Below are 14,947 nucleotides of genomic sequence, written 5' to 3'. Positions count from 1 at the left end.
GTATTGCTTTTTATTTTTAATTTTGAAAATAGACTCGGTAGTAAAATTAATGGAAAAAATTTTAAATATCCCTCAACTAGTCACTCATGAATAATAAAAGAATTTTATAGTCAGCATTATAACTTTTATCAAGAAATAGCTACTTTATTAACCACTCTACATAATCTGCATTGAAAAAACTATTTCAGGATAAGCTGGGATGGTAGCTGCTATCACTCTGGCTTTCTTGATCCACCTGAACTCTTAAAGATGGAAAGGTTTAGAAAGTAGACATGCAGATTAAATTTGGCTAAGTGTAGTCTTTGCACTGGAAAAAATTGTTACTGCCTTTTTACTTTTTATTCTATTAGACTGTGAGTAACTTGCATATCAGCACTATTCTTTACAAGTTTGTCAAAGGAATGAATAACTGATAGACAGACATATACAATTATACTTTGTTTCCTGTTTCTCTGGCTCCCGTGCAACTCCATTTTTTAAAAATGCTAATAAAGTTTAATTTTTAGAAAAATGTTAGATGTACAGAAAAATTGTGAAGATAGTAAAGGAAGTTCCCAAAACTCTAAATCCAGTTTACCCTATCATTGAGATCTTCAATTATTATGGTATACTTCTCACTATTAATAAATCAATACTGATACATTGTTATTAAACAAAACCCACCCTTTATCGAAATTTTCTCAGTTTTTCCCTGTTGTCCTTTATGTGTTCCAAAATTCCATCTAGGATATCACACTCTATTTAGTAATCATCTCTCCTTATGCTCATCTGCACTGTAACAGTTTATCAGCCTTTCCTTGTTTTTGATGTTCTTAATTTTAGGGAGTACTGGCCAGGTTATTTTAGGGAATGTTCATTAAATTGGATTTGTCTGATGCTTTTGCTATGATTAGATTGCGATTATGAGTTATTGAGAGGAAGACGACAGAGGCTGTCATTTCATCACATCATGTTGAGGATGCATACTAACAACCTTCGTTATCACCACTGATGTTAAACTTGCTCACATGGCTGAGATAATGTCTGTCAGATTTCTCCTTTTTAAAGTTACTACTTTCTCTGTCTTTCCATACTGCATTCTTGTAAAAGAAGACACTCTGAATAGCACAAACATGAGTGGGGAATTACGCTCTATCCCCTTTAGGGCAGATTATATAAATTATGTATATTCTGCATGTGATATTTGTCTTTTTTGCCCCATTTATTTATAATGCATGATTATTCGTCACTTATCTGTATATATGCGTTCATAAATATTGCTTTACTACTTTGGGCTATTATTCTATCCTACTGTCTTTGTTTTATTGCCTAAATTGTTCCAGCTTTGGCCATCGAATGCTTTCTCGTTTGAATGTTAAGTGACTTTGTTATACCTCCCACCTCATGTTTTGCTTTTTGTTGTGTTTTTAGTACTTCTTTACATTTGTCACTACAAAATGCTATAGGGTCATCTTGCATATTTCCTGTTCTAGTCCTAGAATTAGTAACTTTTTTTATAGATAGCTAACTATTATGTGGTTGCTTTATAGTGTCAATGGTCTATGTACTTAAGTGTGTTTTTGTGGTAGTTGGTAAAGGTCTTTCCTTTCCATATTTAGCACTCCCTTCAGGACCTTTTATAAGGCAGGTTTGGTAGACAAGTATTTGCTTGTCTGAAAAGTATCATATTTTTTCCCTTTGGTTATGTAGCTTAGTTTGTCTGGATATGAAATTCTTGGTTGGAGTTTCTTTAAGAATCCTGAATACACACCCTCAGTCTCTTCCGGCTTACAGGGTTTCTGTTGAGCCTGGTGGGAATATGTTTTAACTGATCTTGTCCCTTCTCTCTAACTGCTTTTAATGTTTGTTCTTTCATGTCCACACTGGAGAATCCAATGACTATGTATTTTGGGGATGGTCATGTGCTATAAGTATCTGGTAGGGATTCTCTCCATTTACTGAATATGAATGTTGGCCTCTCTAACAAGGTTGGGGAAATTTTCATGGACAATATCCTCAAATATATTTCAAGTAGTTTGCTCTCTCTCGCTCTCTCCTCTCTCGTATGCCAATGAGTCTAGGTTTTGTCTCTTTACATAATTTCATTTTTCTCAGAGACTTTGTTCATTTTGCCTTATTCTTTATTCTTTATTTCTGTCTGACTATTTCAGAAAACCACGTGTTGAGCTCTAAAATTCTTTCATCAGCTTGGTTGATTCTGCAATTAATACTTGTGATTGTATTATGAAACTACTGAAATGAGGTTTTTTAGCTCTATCAGATCAGTTTGGCTCTTTCTTAAAATGGCCATTTCATCTTTCATCTCCTGTATCATTTTACTAGATTACTTAGGTTACTTGGATTGGATTTTTATTTTTTCCTCATTCTCAATCCTGTCCGTATTCTAAATTCTATTTGTGTCATTTCAGCCACTTGAGCCTGGTTAAGAACTATTGATTTGGAACTAGTGTGATCATTTGGAGACGAGAAGAAACTCTGGCTTTTTGAGTTGTCAGAGTTCTTGCAATGGTTCTTTCTCAGCTGTGTGGGCTGATGTTCTTTTAATCTTTGAAGCTGCTGTACTTGGATAGGCTTTTTGCCTTTATGTTCTTTGATGCCCTTGGGTATTTGATTGTGGTATAAGGTGTGTTCAGTTGATTGGCTTCATTTCTGGAAGACTGTAGAGGGATAAGACTCAGCTCAGCACTTCTGGGCTGCATGCTGTAACTCTGGGGGTTTGTATTGAGCTCCTGGTTTTGTCCTCTGGCCCCTTGAATTTAGGAACCTGGTGCACTGAAGGGGCTGAGATGTTCCCAGTCAGCTGGCCACAACACTCTGAATGATGTTGATGGCTCACTTTGTTGGGGCAGTGGTAGCAGGATTTGTGCTTGCTTGTACATGCCAGCAGTCGCAGCAGTGTGTCAGTGTTCACATGTGTCCTCTTGGGTCGAATACCATTAGTAGCGGAGCTGTGACATTCCTGCACTTGCTCACATGAGCAGAGGCAGAGCACTGGCAGGAGTGAGGTGGCTGGCGTTCGTGCTTGCACTTGTACCAGCTGCAGCAGCAGCAGCAGATTCAGGGCACTGGTGGGTGTGAGGCTACCAGCCTCCAAGAGTGCATTTGCACTAGTGGTAGTGCAGGGAAGGTGGGGCCACTGGCATCCTTACACGCATTCACCCTGGTAGCTGTGGCTGTGTGAGGAAGGGGAGGTGGTGGGATTGCCAGAGTCTGTGCACATATTGGCGCCTGCAGTTGAGGTGTGGTCTTGTGCCTGTGTGTCAGTGGGGAGAAAAGAGACGGTTTGTTGTGCTTATGCCAGCAGCAAGCAGTGGCACAATGCAGTGCATGTGCACACATACACTGGAGGGGGAAGGGAAGCTAGGTCAGCCTGTGCCATCCACCAGCAACATGATGGGTTATGGCTGCAGTCAAGTGCATGCCAGCAAGCAGGGTGTGGGGGAGGCTGAGGTGGTGGGAGGATGTGGGTGGGCTGGGGCGCTTTGGTGGCGCAGTGTTCCCTCTACTGCAGCTCTCCAGTGGTCAAGTGCGGTCTGCTGGCAAAACAGCTATGATGAAGGTCCCTGGGAAGCACCCTGTTTGACCATCTAAGGCTGCGCTACTAGCAGGCATAACTAGGCTAGGGCCCTAGGAGAAGCCAGCAGACTGGGAGGCACTCTGATTGGACTTGCCCCATCTCATGGGCAAGACTGCTCTGCTCTGTCCAGGTCTGATATTCACACTAAGGCTAAAGTCTTCTTGAGGAGCATGGTGAGCGTTGGGCACCTGGTATTCCAGACTGTGCTTCACAACACACATTCCTACACCTAACTCTCTAGGCTCTATACAGACTAAAGTCCTGTCCTTGTCACCTCTCTCAGCAGCTCTCCTTGTAAGCTCAAGTGTCCATGGGGGTCATGGGGTCTCCTGCTGTCAGCATTCTGGAGGTCTGTGGCAAGAGTGAGTCACTCCTTATCTGTTCTATTCACCCCTTACCCAGTAGTCACTGGAGGCCAGGAACGAGTACTGGTGCTTGTTAGTCCCATGCAGTGTTCGCAGTTTCTTTCCCCTTTAGCCTAGCATCTGTGTCTTCCCTCCACCCATTCTCAATGTCTTCCCTCCAAAGAACTGCTCGGAGTGTGCCAGTCTTCCTGATGTCCCAGTCTCTCAGCGGCAGATGTTCCTCCTGCTGTGTCTCGTTGGTCATCTTGGCTCCCAGAAAGCTCAGCAATTTTTCTAAGGAGGCCTTGGTTGTTCTTTTTGTTTAATAGTGGTATTAGAAACCAAGATCAGGGTGCTGGACGAATTCATTGCTACTGAGGAGTTGTTGCTTCTAGACTCAGCTGAAAGAACAAGAAAATAGATGTGTATATACATATATATATATATTTATACATAACATCTTCTGAATCTATTTTGACCCAAACATCATTTCATCCTAATGTCCTCAACTCGAATCCCTATATAATTGTTATAATCATTGTAGACACTTCCACTTACTGATCTCTAAACTCCAACTCCAATGATGGGAAGCCTGGTTACTGGTATCTATTATTTATGTACTTAAGTGTTCCATTATGTAATTCTTCTATTTAATTATCTGAATTGTTAAACCTACCTCTATGAGAAACGACTGTATCAGCTAGAATACAGTACTTTTGTATAGTTTTTATTTACATAGTTGTTGTTTTAGTTTTATAGATTCCACTCATTTCCAAAGTTTCTTAGGTCACATTTTTCTCTGGCCTTTTCAGTGAGGTTGTTCCATATATTTGAAAAGCAGTACACTGTTTTGCTATTGTCTCCTTACCACATAGGATTCTCCAGACCTTCTAGATTATTTATTTGTAATTTTCCTGCATTAGGGCTCATTCTTTGTGCTGTACCATGCACTCTATTTTAACGAATGCCTAATGCTTTTTGTCCACAATTTCAGTATCAGAGGAAATAGCTTCATCATCCTGAAAATTGCTCTGTGATTCAACTCTTCAGTCTTCTCCTCTTACTGATCTGTTTGTTGCTTGTTTATTGCTTTTTATAGAATGTCATATCATTAGAGTCATGCACTATGCAGTGTTTTCAGGCTTGCTTCTTTGGACTAGCAATGGGCATTTAAGCTTCATCCTTGTCTTTGTGGTTAGATAGCTCATTTCAGCTTATTGCTGAATACTCTACTATTGCGTAGATGCACCATAGTTAGTTCACTCATTTACCTACTGAAGTTTATCTTGGTTGCTTATTACTTCTTACGAACTTTTTGGCAATTATGGGCAAACTGATATAGACATTCATTTGTAGGTATTGGTGTACACATAGTTTTTAATTTTTTTTTTTTTTTTTTTGGTAAATAGCTAGGATACTGCTGAGTCATATGTTAAGACTATGTTTAGTTTTGTAAGAAACGGCCATACAGGCTTTCAAATTGGTAATATCGTTTTTGCATTCCCACCAGCAATGAATAAGAGATTTTGTTGTACAGCATCCTCATCAGAAATTAGTATGGCCAGTGTATTTGGATGACCAGGATTTTTGTTGTGGTGGTTGTTGTTGTTTTGATATTGTCATTATCTTAAGGTCAATTTTTAAAAATCATTCTAATAAGTATATAGTTGTATCAATTTATTATTTTAATTTACAAGCCCCTAACAACATACGATGTTGAACATCTTTTCATTTGATTATCTATCATGTCCATATCCTCTTTCTTTTATGAGGTGTTCATATCTTTGGACCACTTTTAGTTAGATAGTTTGTTTCCTTATTGTTTATTTTAAGGTATCTTTTTTAAGGAGGGTGGTGCATATTTTGCACACCTGTCCTTTATTACAAACATGTTTTGCAAAGATTTTTCTCTCAGTTTGTGGCTTACTTTTAAAAGTTTTCTTAACATTGTTTTTCTTACAGCAGACGTTTTCATTTTAATAAAGTGTAACATCAGTTTTTTCCTTCTTTCATTGATAATACTTTCAGTGTTGTGTCTAAAAAGTCACTATTATATCCCATGTCACGTAGATATTCTCCTGTCTTTTATTCTAGAAGTTTTATGTTTAATGGTTAAGTCTGTTATTAATTTCAGATTACTTTTTGTGAAAGGTATAAGGTCAGCGTCTAGATTTTTTTGATTATGGATGTCTAATTGTGCCAACATCATTGATTTAAAAAAAAACAAAACTATATTTTCTTCATAAAATTGGCTTTGCTCCTCTGTCAAAGATGAGTCAACTATATTTGTGCAGTTCTATTTCTGGACTCTATTTTATTACATTGATGTCTCCATTTGTCAATACCATCATATTCGTTATTTTTGCTTTATATTTAGTCTTCAAGCCAGGAAATGCTAGTTCTCCAACTCTTTCTGAAGTATTGTGTTGCTTATCCTAGGCCTTCTGATATTCCACATATACTTTAGAATCAGTTATTAGTACATACAAAATAGTATATTAGGTTTTTGATTGGGATGGCATTAAATCTACAAATCAAATTTCATTCAATTGACATCTTAATAATATTAAGTCTTCCAGTACATAAAAATGAAATATCTCTACATTTATTTATAACTTCTTTGGTTTCTTTAATCAGACCTATGTGGTTTTCTGCATATAAATAATGCACATAATTTGTTAGTTTTATGCCAGTTTTTAAAAATCTGGTGTTATTGTAAATGGTATTATCATTATTTTTACTTCAAATTCCTATTTCTGTGCTGATACAAAAGAGTAAGTTTTTCTGTATTAACCTTATATTCAGTGGCCTTGCCATACTTGCTTATTGTTTACAGGAGTCATTTTGATAACTCATCTGCAGTTTTCTAAGTCTTACTTTTGATTCTGTTTACTTTTTCCTTCCCTTCTTTTGTATTTGAACCATCTGAAATGTTCAGTACAATACTGAACTGAATTGGTGAGATAACTTTCTTGCCTTTTCCCTGTTCCTGTTCAATCTCTTACCATTTAGTATGATGTCAGTTTTGTTTAATTTTTGTTCATTTGTTTGTTTCTTGGTAAATGTTCTTTGTTAAATCAGGAATGTTTGACTTTATTATTAATTTGCTGAGACTTTTAAAAAATAAATTATTGTCAATTTTTAAAAATAACTGATGTAATCATATAAATTTTCCTCCCTTATCCTGTTCCCATAGCTCATTGCAATGATTAATCTATAAATTCTCAACCGGCCTTGCATACCTGGAATAAATCCCACTTGTTGGAGGTATATAATTATTTTTATATTTTCTGTAATTTGATTTGCCTATATTTCACTGACAATTTTTGCGTCCATGTTCATGAGAGATATAGATATGTATATTTCCTTTCTTATAATGCCTTTGTCTTGCTTCAGTATTAGGATACTGCTGGTCTCATACATTGATTTAAGAAGTGGTCTCTCTGTTTCTGTTTTCTGGACAACATTGTGGAGAATTCGGATTATTTCTTCAACAAATGTTTGGTAGAATTCACCAGTGAAACGATCTGAGTAGGGGGTTTTATTTTTTGGAAGGTTATAAATTATTCATTGAATTTTATAAAAAGACACAGGTCTATTCAGATTATATATTTAACCACATTCGAGTTTTGGCATTTTATGTCTTTTAAGAAATTGATCAATTGTATTTAAATAATAAAATTTAAAGTCATGGAGTTTTTTGTAACATTCCATTATTATTCCTTTAATATCCATAGGGCCAATAATGATCTATCCCCCTCTCAGTTCTGGTATTTATAACTTTTATCTTCTCTTTTTTATTCTTGGTTAGCCAAGTTTACATTTATCAATTTTATTTATTTTTTGAAGAATCAACTTTTGGGTTTGTCTATTTCTTTTACTGTTTTCTGTTCATTAATGTCTTTTATTTTTGCTCTTTTATTGCTTTCTGCATGGTTTAGGTCTAGTTTTGCTAGTTTTCTAAAGTGAAAACTTTTACATTATTTGAGATCTTTATTCTTCTGTAATACATGCGTTGGATGCAATACATTTCCCTCTAGTCTCTAATTTTGCTATATCTCACAAATTTTGATAAGTTGTAAATTCATTTTCACTTAGTTCAATATATATTAATTCTTATATCTAGTACATTATATATAATGTGAAAATTGTATAGAATATAATATATTAACATAGCTTAATTCTTTTTTGTTATGTATGTTTTTTAGAAATTTTTTTAAAAATCTCCAAATATTTAGGAAATTTCCATATTATCTTTCTCTTTTTTATTTTTAGTTTAATTCCATTGTAGTCCAAGAACATACTTTATAGCTTCTTTCTTATAAGTTTGTTAATGTGTATTTTATTTGCCATAATACATTCTATGATGCTGAATATTACCTGAGAAGCTTGGGAGAAATGTTTATTGTGTTATTGCTGAATGGAATATTCCAAGAAATGTTAATTAGATTAAGTTGATTGATAGTGCTGGAGAAACCAACTATTCCCTTAATGATTTTCTGCCTTCCTATTATATCAATTACTGAAAGAGGCATGGTGAAGTCTTCAACTATAATACTGTATTTGTCTATTTATCCTCACAATTCCGTCAGTTTTCATTTCACATATTTTATCACAGTTCTATTAGTTTTCATCTCACATATTTTAATACTCTGTTGTTAGGTGCATACAGCTTTAGGATTGTTAGGTGCATACACCTTTAGGATTATAATGCCTTTTTTGGAGAGCTGAACTTTTTGGAGAATTGAATTGTTATACTAACGCCATATTTATCCCTGGCAATTTTCCATGTCCTGAGATTTGCTTTGTGTGCAACTAATACAGATACTCCAGCTTTATTAGATCAGTGTTAGTATGGAATATCTTTCTTTATCTACCCTTACACTTAACGTATCCTAATATTTGAATTTAAGTTAATTTCTTGAAAATACCATATAGTTGGCTATTCTCATCCACCTTGACTGTCTTTTAATTATTATTTCATATTATCTATATAATAAGTGATTATTGATATATTTGGATTAATATATATTATATTTTTGACGGCTGCTTTGTTTCTTTCCAACCCTCAACTTTTAATGTCATCTCTGCTTCTGATTAATCATTTTATATGATTCTATTTAATCTAATTTCTTAGCATACCAAGATATTTTTATTTTTAGTCATTATCCTGGAGCTTGCAATACACATTTTTAACTAAGCCTATCTTCATATGAAACTGTAACTCTTCACATGAAAAAATATATTCTATTCTTCTTTCATCTATTATTTTCAGATGTTTCTTCTTTATTTAGGTAGATTTAAGTTCCAGATATTTTTTATTTAAATCTTCCTTAAAGAAGTTTTTGGAAATTTTTTGCAGGACAGTTCTACTGGCATGGAATTCCCTCAGTTTTTGTTTGTCATAGAAAGGCTTTATTGTCCCTTCACTTTGGAAGGATAATTTTATTGGTATAGCATTCTAGGTAGGAAGGTTGTTTTTAATCCCAAAACTTTAAATATTTAATTCCACTCTTTTCTTGCTGGCATAACTTCTGAAAACGCATTCAGTGTAATGGTTTTTCCTTTAACTCTATTGGTAAGTAAATGGTTTATTCCCTGTCTTCTGTCACAATATTATCTTTGTCTTGGGTTTCTATAGTTTGCATATGATACGACTCTTTTTAAAAAATCCTTCTTGGTGTTTTCTGAGCTTACTGAATCTGTAGTTTGGTGTTTGTCATTCATTTTGAAAAATTCAGTCATTATTACTTCAAACATTTCTTCTGCTGTGCTCTTTGGTTTCCTGCTTCTACTATTCCAATTGCATGTCTGTTAGACATTTTGAAATCATCCCAGTGTGCTTGGAAGTCTACTCTTTTTTTAATTGCATGTTGGAAGGTTTCTATTGGATTATCTCAAGCTCTCTCATTCATCTGTCAGTCATTATGCATTCTACTGATAAATCTATGGAAGTTCTCATTTCCATGTTTTGTTCTGATTTTTAGCTTTTCTTTGAAACTTTATTATACTTTTCATATCTCTGAATGCGTACTGTTACTTCTTATCCCTGGTTCTTTGTTTACACTGTATATTCAATTTTTTTGCTTTAATGTAGCTCTTTTTTACATATATGTCACACACGTATTATGCCAAACAGTGTACCGGGTACTAAGGGTATGGAGAACATGATCTACGCACATCTCACTCTGATATAATTTATTTATTTTTTCTCTCTCTCTCTGCGTATGTGCATGAACACACATGAGCATTGTGTATTAGAGTTGGAAGATATAAAGACAAAAAATAATAACCATATGAATGCAAGCTAATATCAGAAAATAATATATGTTAGGAAGAAATTGTACCATGTTGGTTTGTTACTGAGGGAGTCTTGTGCAAGAGTTCTTTATAATGTGTAATCATTCAAGAATATCATTGTGAGGAGATGACTTTGAGCTGAAATAAAATTCTTTAGAAGAATCCAATCATTTGAAGAATCGAGGAAAAACATTCCAAGCAGAGGATAAGAATGAGCCCAATCTATTTAAAAAGAAGAAAAAATCCCCATGTGAGTTGCTAGAACATAGCAAATGCAGTAAAGCATGGTATAGAAGATGAGATTTTCAGAGCGTACTGGACGAAGATAAAATAGGGACTTGGAAATAAGGTGATTGCATTTTTATCGTATGTAGGAGGGCAGTAACTGGGAAGGTTTAAATATGTATGTGGGGAGGCTGCAGTTTTCTTAACTGATTCACATATTTGTTACCACTAATAAAAGAAACACTCTCCTATCTGTTACCTCTTAGGTTAGATGCCTACATTTGCCTCCATAAAAATATGAACTTTGCCAGGCGCAGTGGTTCATGCCTGTAATCCCAACACTTTGGGAGGCCAAGGTGGCTGGATTACCTGAAGTCAGGAGCTCCATACTAGCCTGGCCAACATGGTGAAACCCTGTCTGTACTAAAAATACAAACATTAGCCGGGTGTGGTGGTGGGTGTCTGTAATCACAGCTACTCCGGAGACTGAGCCAGAAAAATCCCTTGAACCCAGGAAGCGGAGGTTGCAGTGAGCGGAGATTGTGCCACTGCACTCCAGCCTGGGTGACGAGCATGAGACTGTGTCAAAAAACAAAACAAAACAAAAAAACAAAAAACCGAAACAAACAAACAAACACAAAAAACTTGATGAACTTGATTCTAAGATAAGTTTATTCTTTCTTTCCAAATCTCTAAAACTGGCTTAGTGCTTGCATACTAAGTGATAATAAATGTCTATTCTTTCAGTTAAATAAGTAGATCTACTTAATTATATATACAGATTTCTTACACTAATAGAAGATGAAAGAGACATAAAAGTGATTTGTTCATTCATATCCTGAGATGATGGAGGATATGCCACCACAGCTTGCATACCTTGTTCAGTGCTAACTATCAGCATGAACAGGTGAGCTGATTCTTTGCTTAGGAATATTATCCATGGTTTTCTCCAAAGCCATCTACTACTCTCAGCCCAGAAGGTCTGAGATTCCCAGGAAATGGATTTTGTGAGAATCACTTACTATCAAAAGCAAAAAACAAATAAAGGGTTAGTTAATCCAGTTCTCCACAGCAGTTTGAAGTTGCCTAACACTAACCTAATTTGGTGATTTTACGCTTCTATCATAAGGGACTTTGCTGTCTCCTAAGACAGCCAATACTATTTCTAATATGGGTGCTTGGCAGTTACAAGTAGCCATATATGGGCCTCCTAAAAAAATTAGTAAAGAACTCATGCTAGTATTAAGTAACTTTAAATTTGAGAATAATTTCCTTATAATGAGCCTAATTTATTGTTGAATTATATATTTGCATCTTATTCCTGTCTACTGTGGACATGAAGTTCAAGTCCAATCTCTAGCTACTCTGCACATACCATTTTATGAAGATTTCTATTTCTTTCCATAGAATTCTAGTGAATGACTCATGGGCACTCTTCAATAGGGGACACCACGAAAAGAATATAGTTATCCTGATGAGCTTGTGCAGTCTTCAGATGTTCTGGAAATGTTTGTGCCTTTAAGAAGGATGAAGTTCCCGCCTGGTTTTTGAAAGAATAAATAATGCTGGACTGAGGTAATGATTGTGCAGTCATTGTGGTGTCATTAAAAACAACCATGGCCTTGGAGCCAGACACACCTAGTTCAAGTTCTGGAGCTATACCTTATTAATTCTGCAAGTGAGGTCAAGGCACTTATTCTTTCAGAACTTCAAGGACAATATAAAAAATGAAGACTTGTTTACCTGGCCATTTGTAGGAACAATAGATACTAACATGGTTTTAAAATTGTAATATTCATACACAAAATATTTTTACCTTTGTCAACATTGTCGTTAGTTTTTTGGTCATTGATTTCTCATGAAACAGCGAACTGAAGAAGATTTTGAAAACAGTAGAATGACCTTGAAGTAGTAAAAGGGGCATTGAAAGGTGGTGTAAATTGTCGGACATAATTAATGAATTAAAAACATATATTACCTCCTTCGTGGTTTGCCAAAATGCAGAACAACCCCCATGTGGTCCTTTTTTGGTTATAACCACCTTACCATCTCTTGATCTGTTATTTTTTCACCCAGTGTGTGGTATGAGGCAAAACTAAAATATTTGTTTTCCTTGACAATCCTGATCTATGAACAAGAATAATATTTTGCTTATTTTAAAAATGTGGAGGCTGGGCGCAGTGTCTCATGCCTGTAATCCCAGCACTTTGGGAGGCTGGGGCAGGTGGATCACGATGTCATGAAATGGAGACCATCCTGGCTAACATGGTGAAACCCCATCTCTACTAAACATACAAAAAATTAGCCAGATGTGGTGGTGGGTGCCTGTAGTCCCAGCTACTCAGGAGGTAAGGCAGGAGAAAGGCTTGAACCTGGGAGGCGGAGGTTGTGGGGAGCTGAGATCTCACCACTAAACTCCAGCCTGCCTACATAGTGAGACTCGGTCTCCAAAAAAAAAAAAAAAAAGTGGAAACTAGGGTTTTAGAATCTAAAAAATAAATATATGAAGTCACAAATTTTTTATAAAGATGAGCTGGAATCCAATTCAAAAATACAGAGAATTTATTTTCACACTTGTGCCAAAGCTCCTCTCCCTATACAACATGGCTTGTCGCCAAATGTAGGTCATTTGATGCTCCATTTAATCCCATCGGTTTTTTAATATGTCAGTTTCTTACAGTCCAAAACAGCTAGAAACTCATGTGTAAGACTGTCTATGTGCTGCTGACACGTTCAAAATCCCCTAGGTTTCAATAACCTTTTTTCATCCTGAGGGCAGAGTCATGCAATCACAACAGTTAAGCAGGGAACATAGCTATCCCAACCTGGAAAAAAAAAAAAACAGTGAATTCTGGTTTAAATGTCTATTGCACAGAATAAATGTTTGGACACATTCTAATTACATAAAGAATGTCACATTGCTCTAATAAGCTATCATTCCACTCTGGTTTTAGATACATAGTTTAAAAAGTGAAAGGGTGAACCACCTACAACCCACGGGTGCTGTTTCTCTAGCCATTGTTATGGTAGTAGTGATAATCTGTTGGACTCCTTTAGGGAATACAGGCATAGTTTGGTTCAGTAGCATTATCAGCAACGCTAAAAGGAATAGTCCTTCAAAGGAGGGAGATTTCTTATACATCTTTGTGTGCACATGTGTCACGTACTCTTAGCGCATAATCATTCCACTACAGAATACGGCTTCCATTTAGAGAGTAGAAAGAAGATTTGGATCTGCTTCTCCACCAGCTAGTGACCATTTCATGAACTGGAAGGCATGAAAGGGGCCACAGAAAGTCTAGGAGAAGAGGCTACACTAACTTTTACCGGTCCATTAAAGGTCATCTACTAATCTTAAAAGAAAAAAAAAGACATGCAGTGCTTCTTTTCTTCCTAGAAACATTGTCCAACAATGTGCCTATGATTTTACCATTAGCGTGGCAAAATCATGACTTTGCTTTGGGTAAAGCAATGTTGCATAGTGCTGGAAGGGCCACTTGGCTTTTGCCTCCAAGAAACATGAGTTTTGTGGCCAAGTGCTCCAGCTCAGGGCATCAAATAGTCATACTAAAGCATCTTAGAATTTCTTATGCATCACTTCAAAATCTTCTTAGTCATTCATAGTTTCTGTGACAACTGATTGAAGTAGGCCTTGACTAGTTTCGTGGAGGAGCAACATGAACAGCACATTGTCTTGGTTCTATGTTGTAAATATTTTTGTTTCATACTCAGGTTTCATTTGATGTGTAAAGATGGGACTGTCATAGAAAAAGTCTCTGCAAGCATTCATGTGCAGCCTGGAAGTGCAGGCTCATGGACCCACCCTTGGCCAATGGGAACAAAATCTGATAGAAATTTTCCCCCTATTATTCCCCGGGCAGCAAAATTTGACATATATTTCATAAAGCTCTTAAAAAATTCCCAGTGGGATTGGTCACTGGTTATTCATACTAGTAGCCAACTTGATCATTTATCCTTGTACTGACTTTTATTCCTTCTCTGTGTCACTCACCTGCCCTATATTCCTATACCCTGGTATCATATTACCAAATAATCACCTTCCATAAACATTTTTTCTCAGACCCCGGAAGAAGACACTTGCTTTAAGTCTTTGTTCTTTGAAGTATGGTCTATGTAACATCAGTATTGGTATCACCCGGGAACCTGTTAGACAGATAAGCCTTAAGGATTATCCTGGACCTAGAGAATTACAACCTGCATTTCAGGAAGATCTTAGGTGCTCATTAAAACCTGGAAACTTTGCCTTAAAATTCAAATATCATAGCAATTTGTATCAGATGACAAATTCAAATGCATCAGAGGCCAAATTATTTAAATGAGTTAAGTTGACTGTCAGACAACAGAGAATACTGGAGTCTTCAAATTGGAAAGCATCCCTACTGTGCTAAAGGGTGAAGCTACCACATGAGCATTGAAAACTGGAACCATGCAGTAACACAAGTCCCACTTCTTGCAAAGTGTTCTAGAGACACAGCAAATA

The sequence above is a fragment of the Piliocolobus tephrosceles genome, chromosome 17 (assembly GCF_002776525.5).
Source record: "Piliocolobus tephrosceles isolate RC106 chromosome 17, ASM277652v3, whole genome shotgun sequence".
Taxonomy (NCBI): Eukaryota; Metazoa; Chordata; class Mammalia; order Primates; family Cercopithecidae; genus Piliocolobus; species Piliocolobus tephrosceles.
This window is presented reverse-complemented; position numbering follows the sequence as displayed.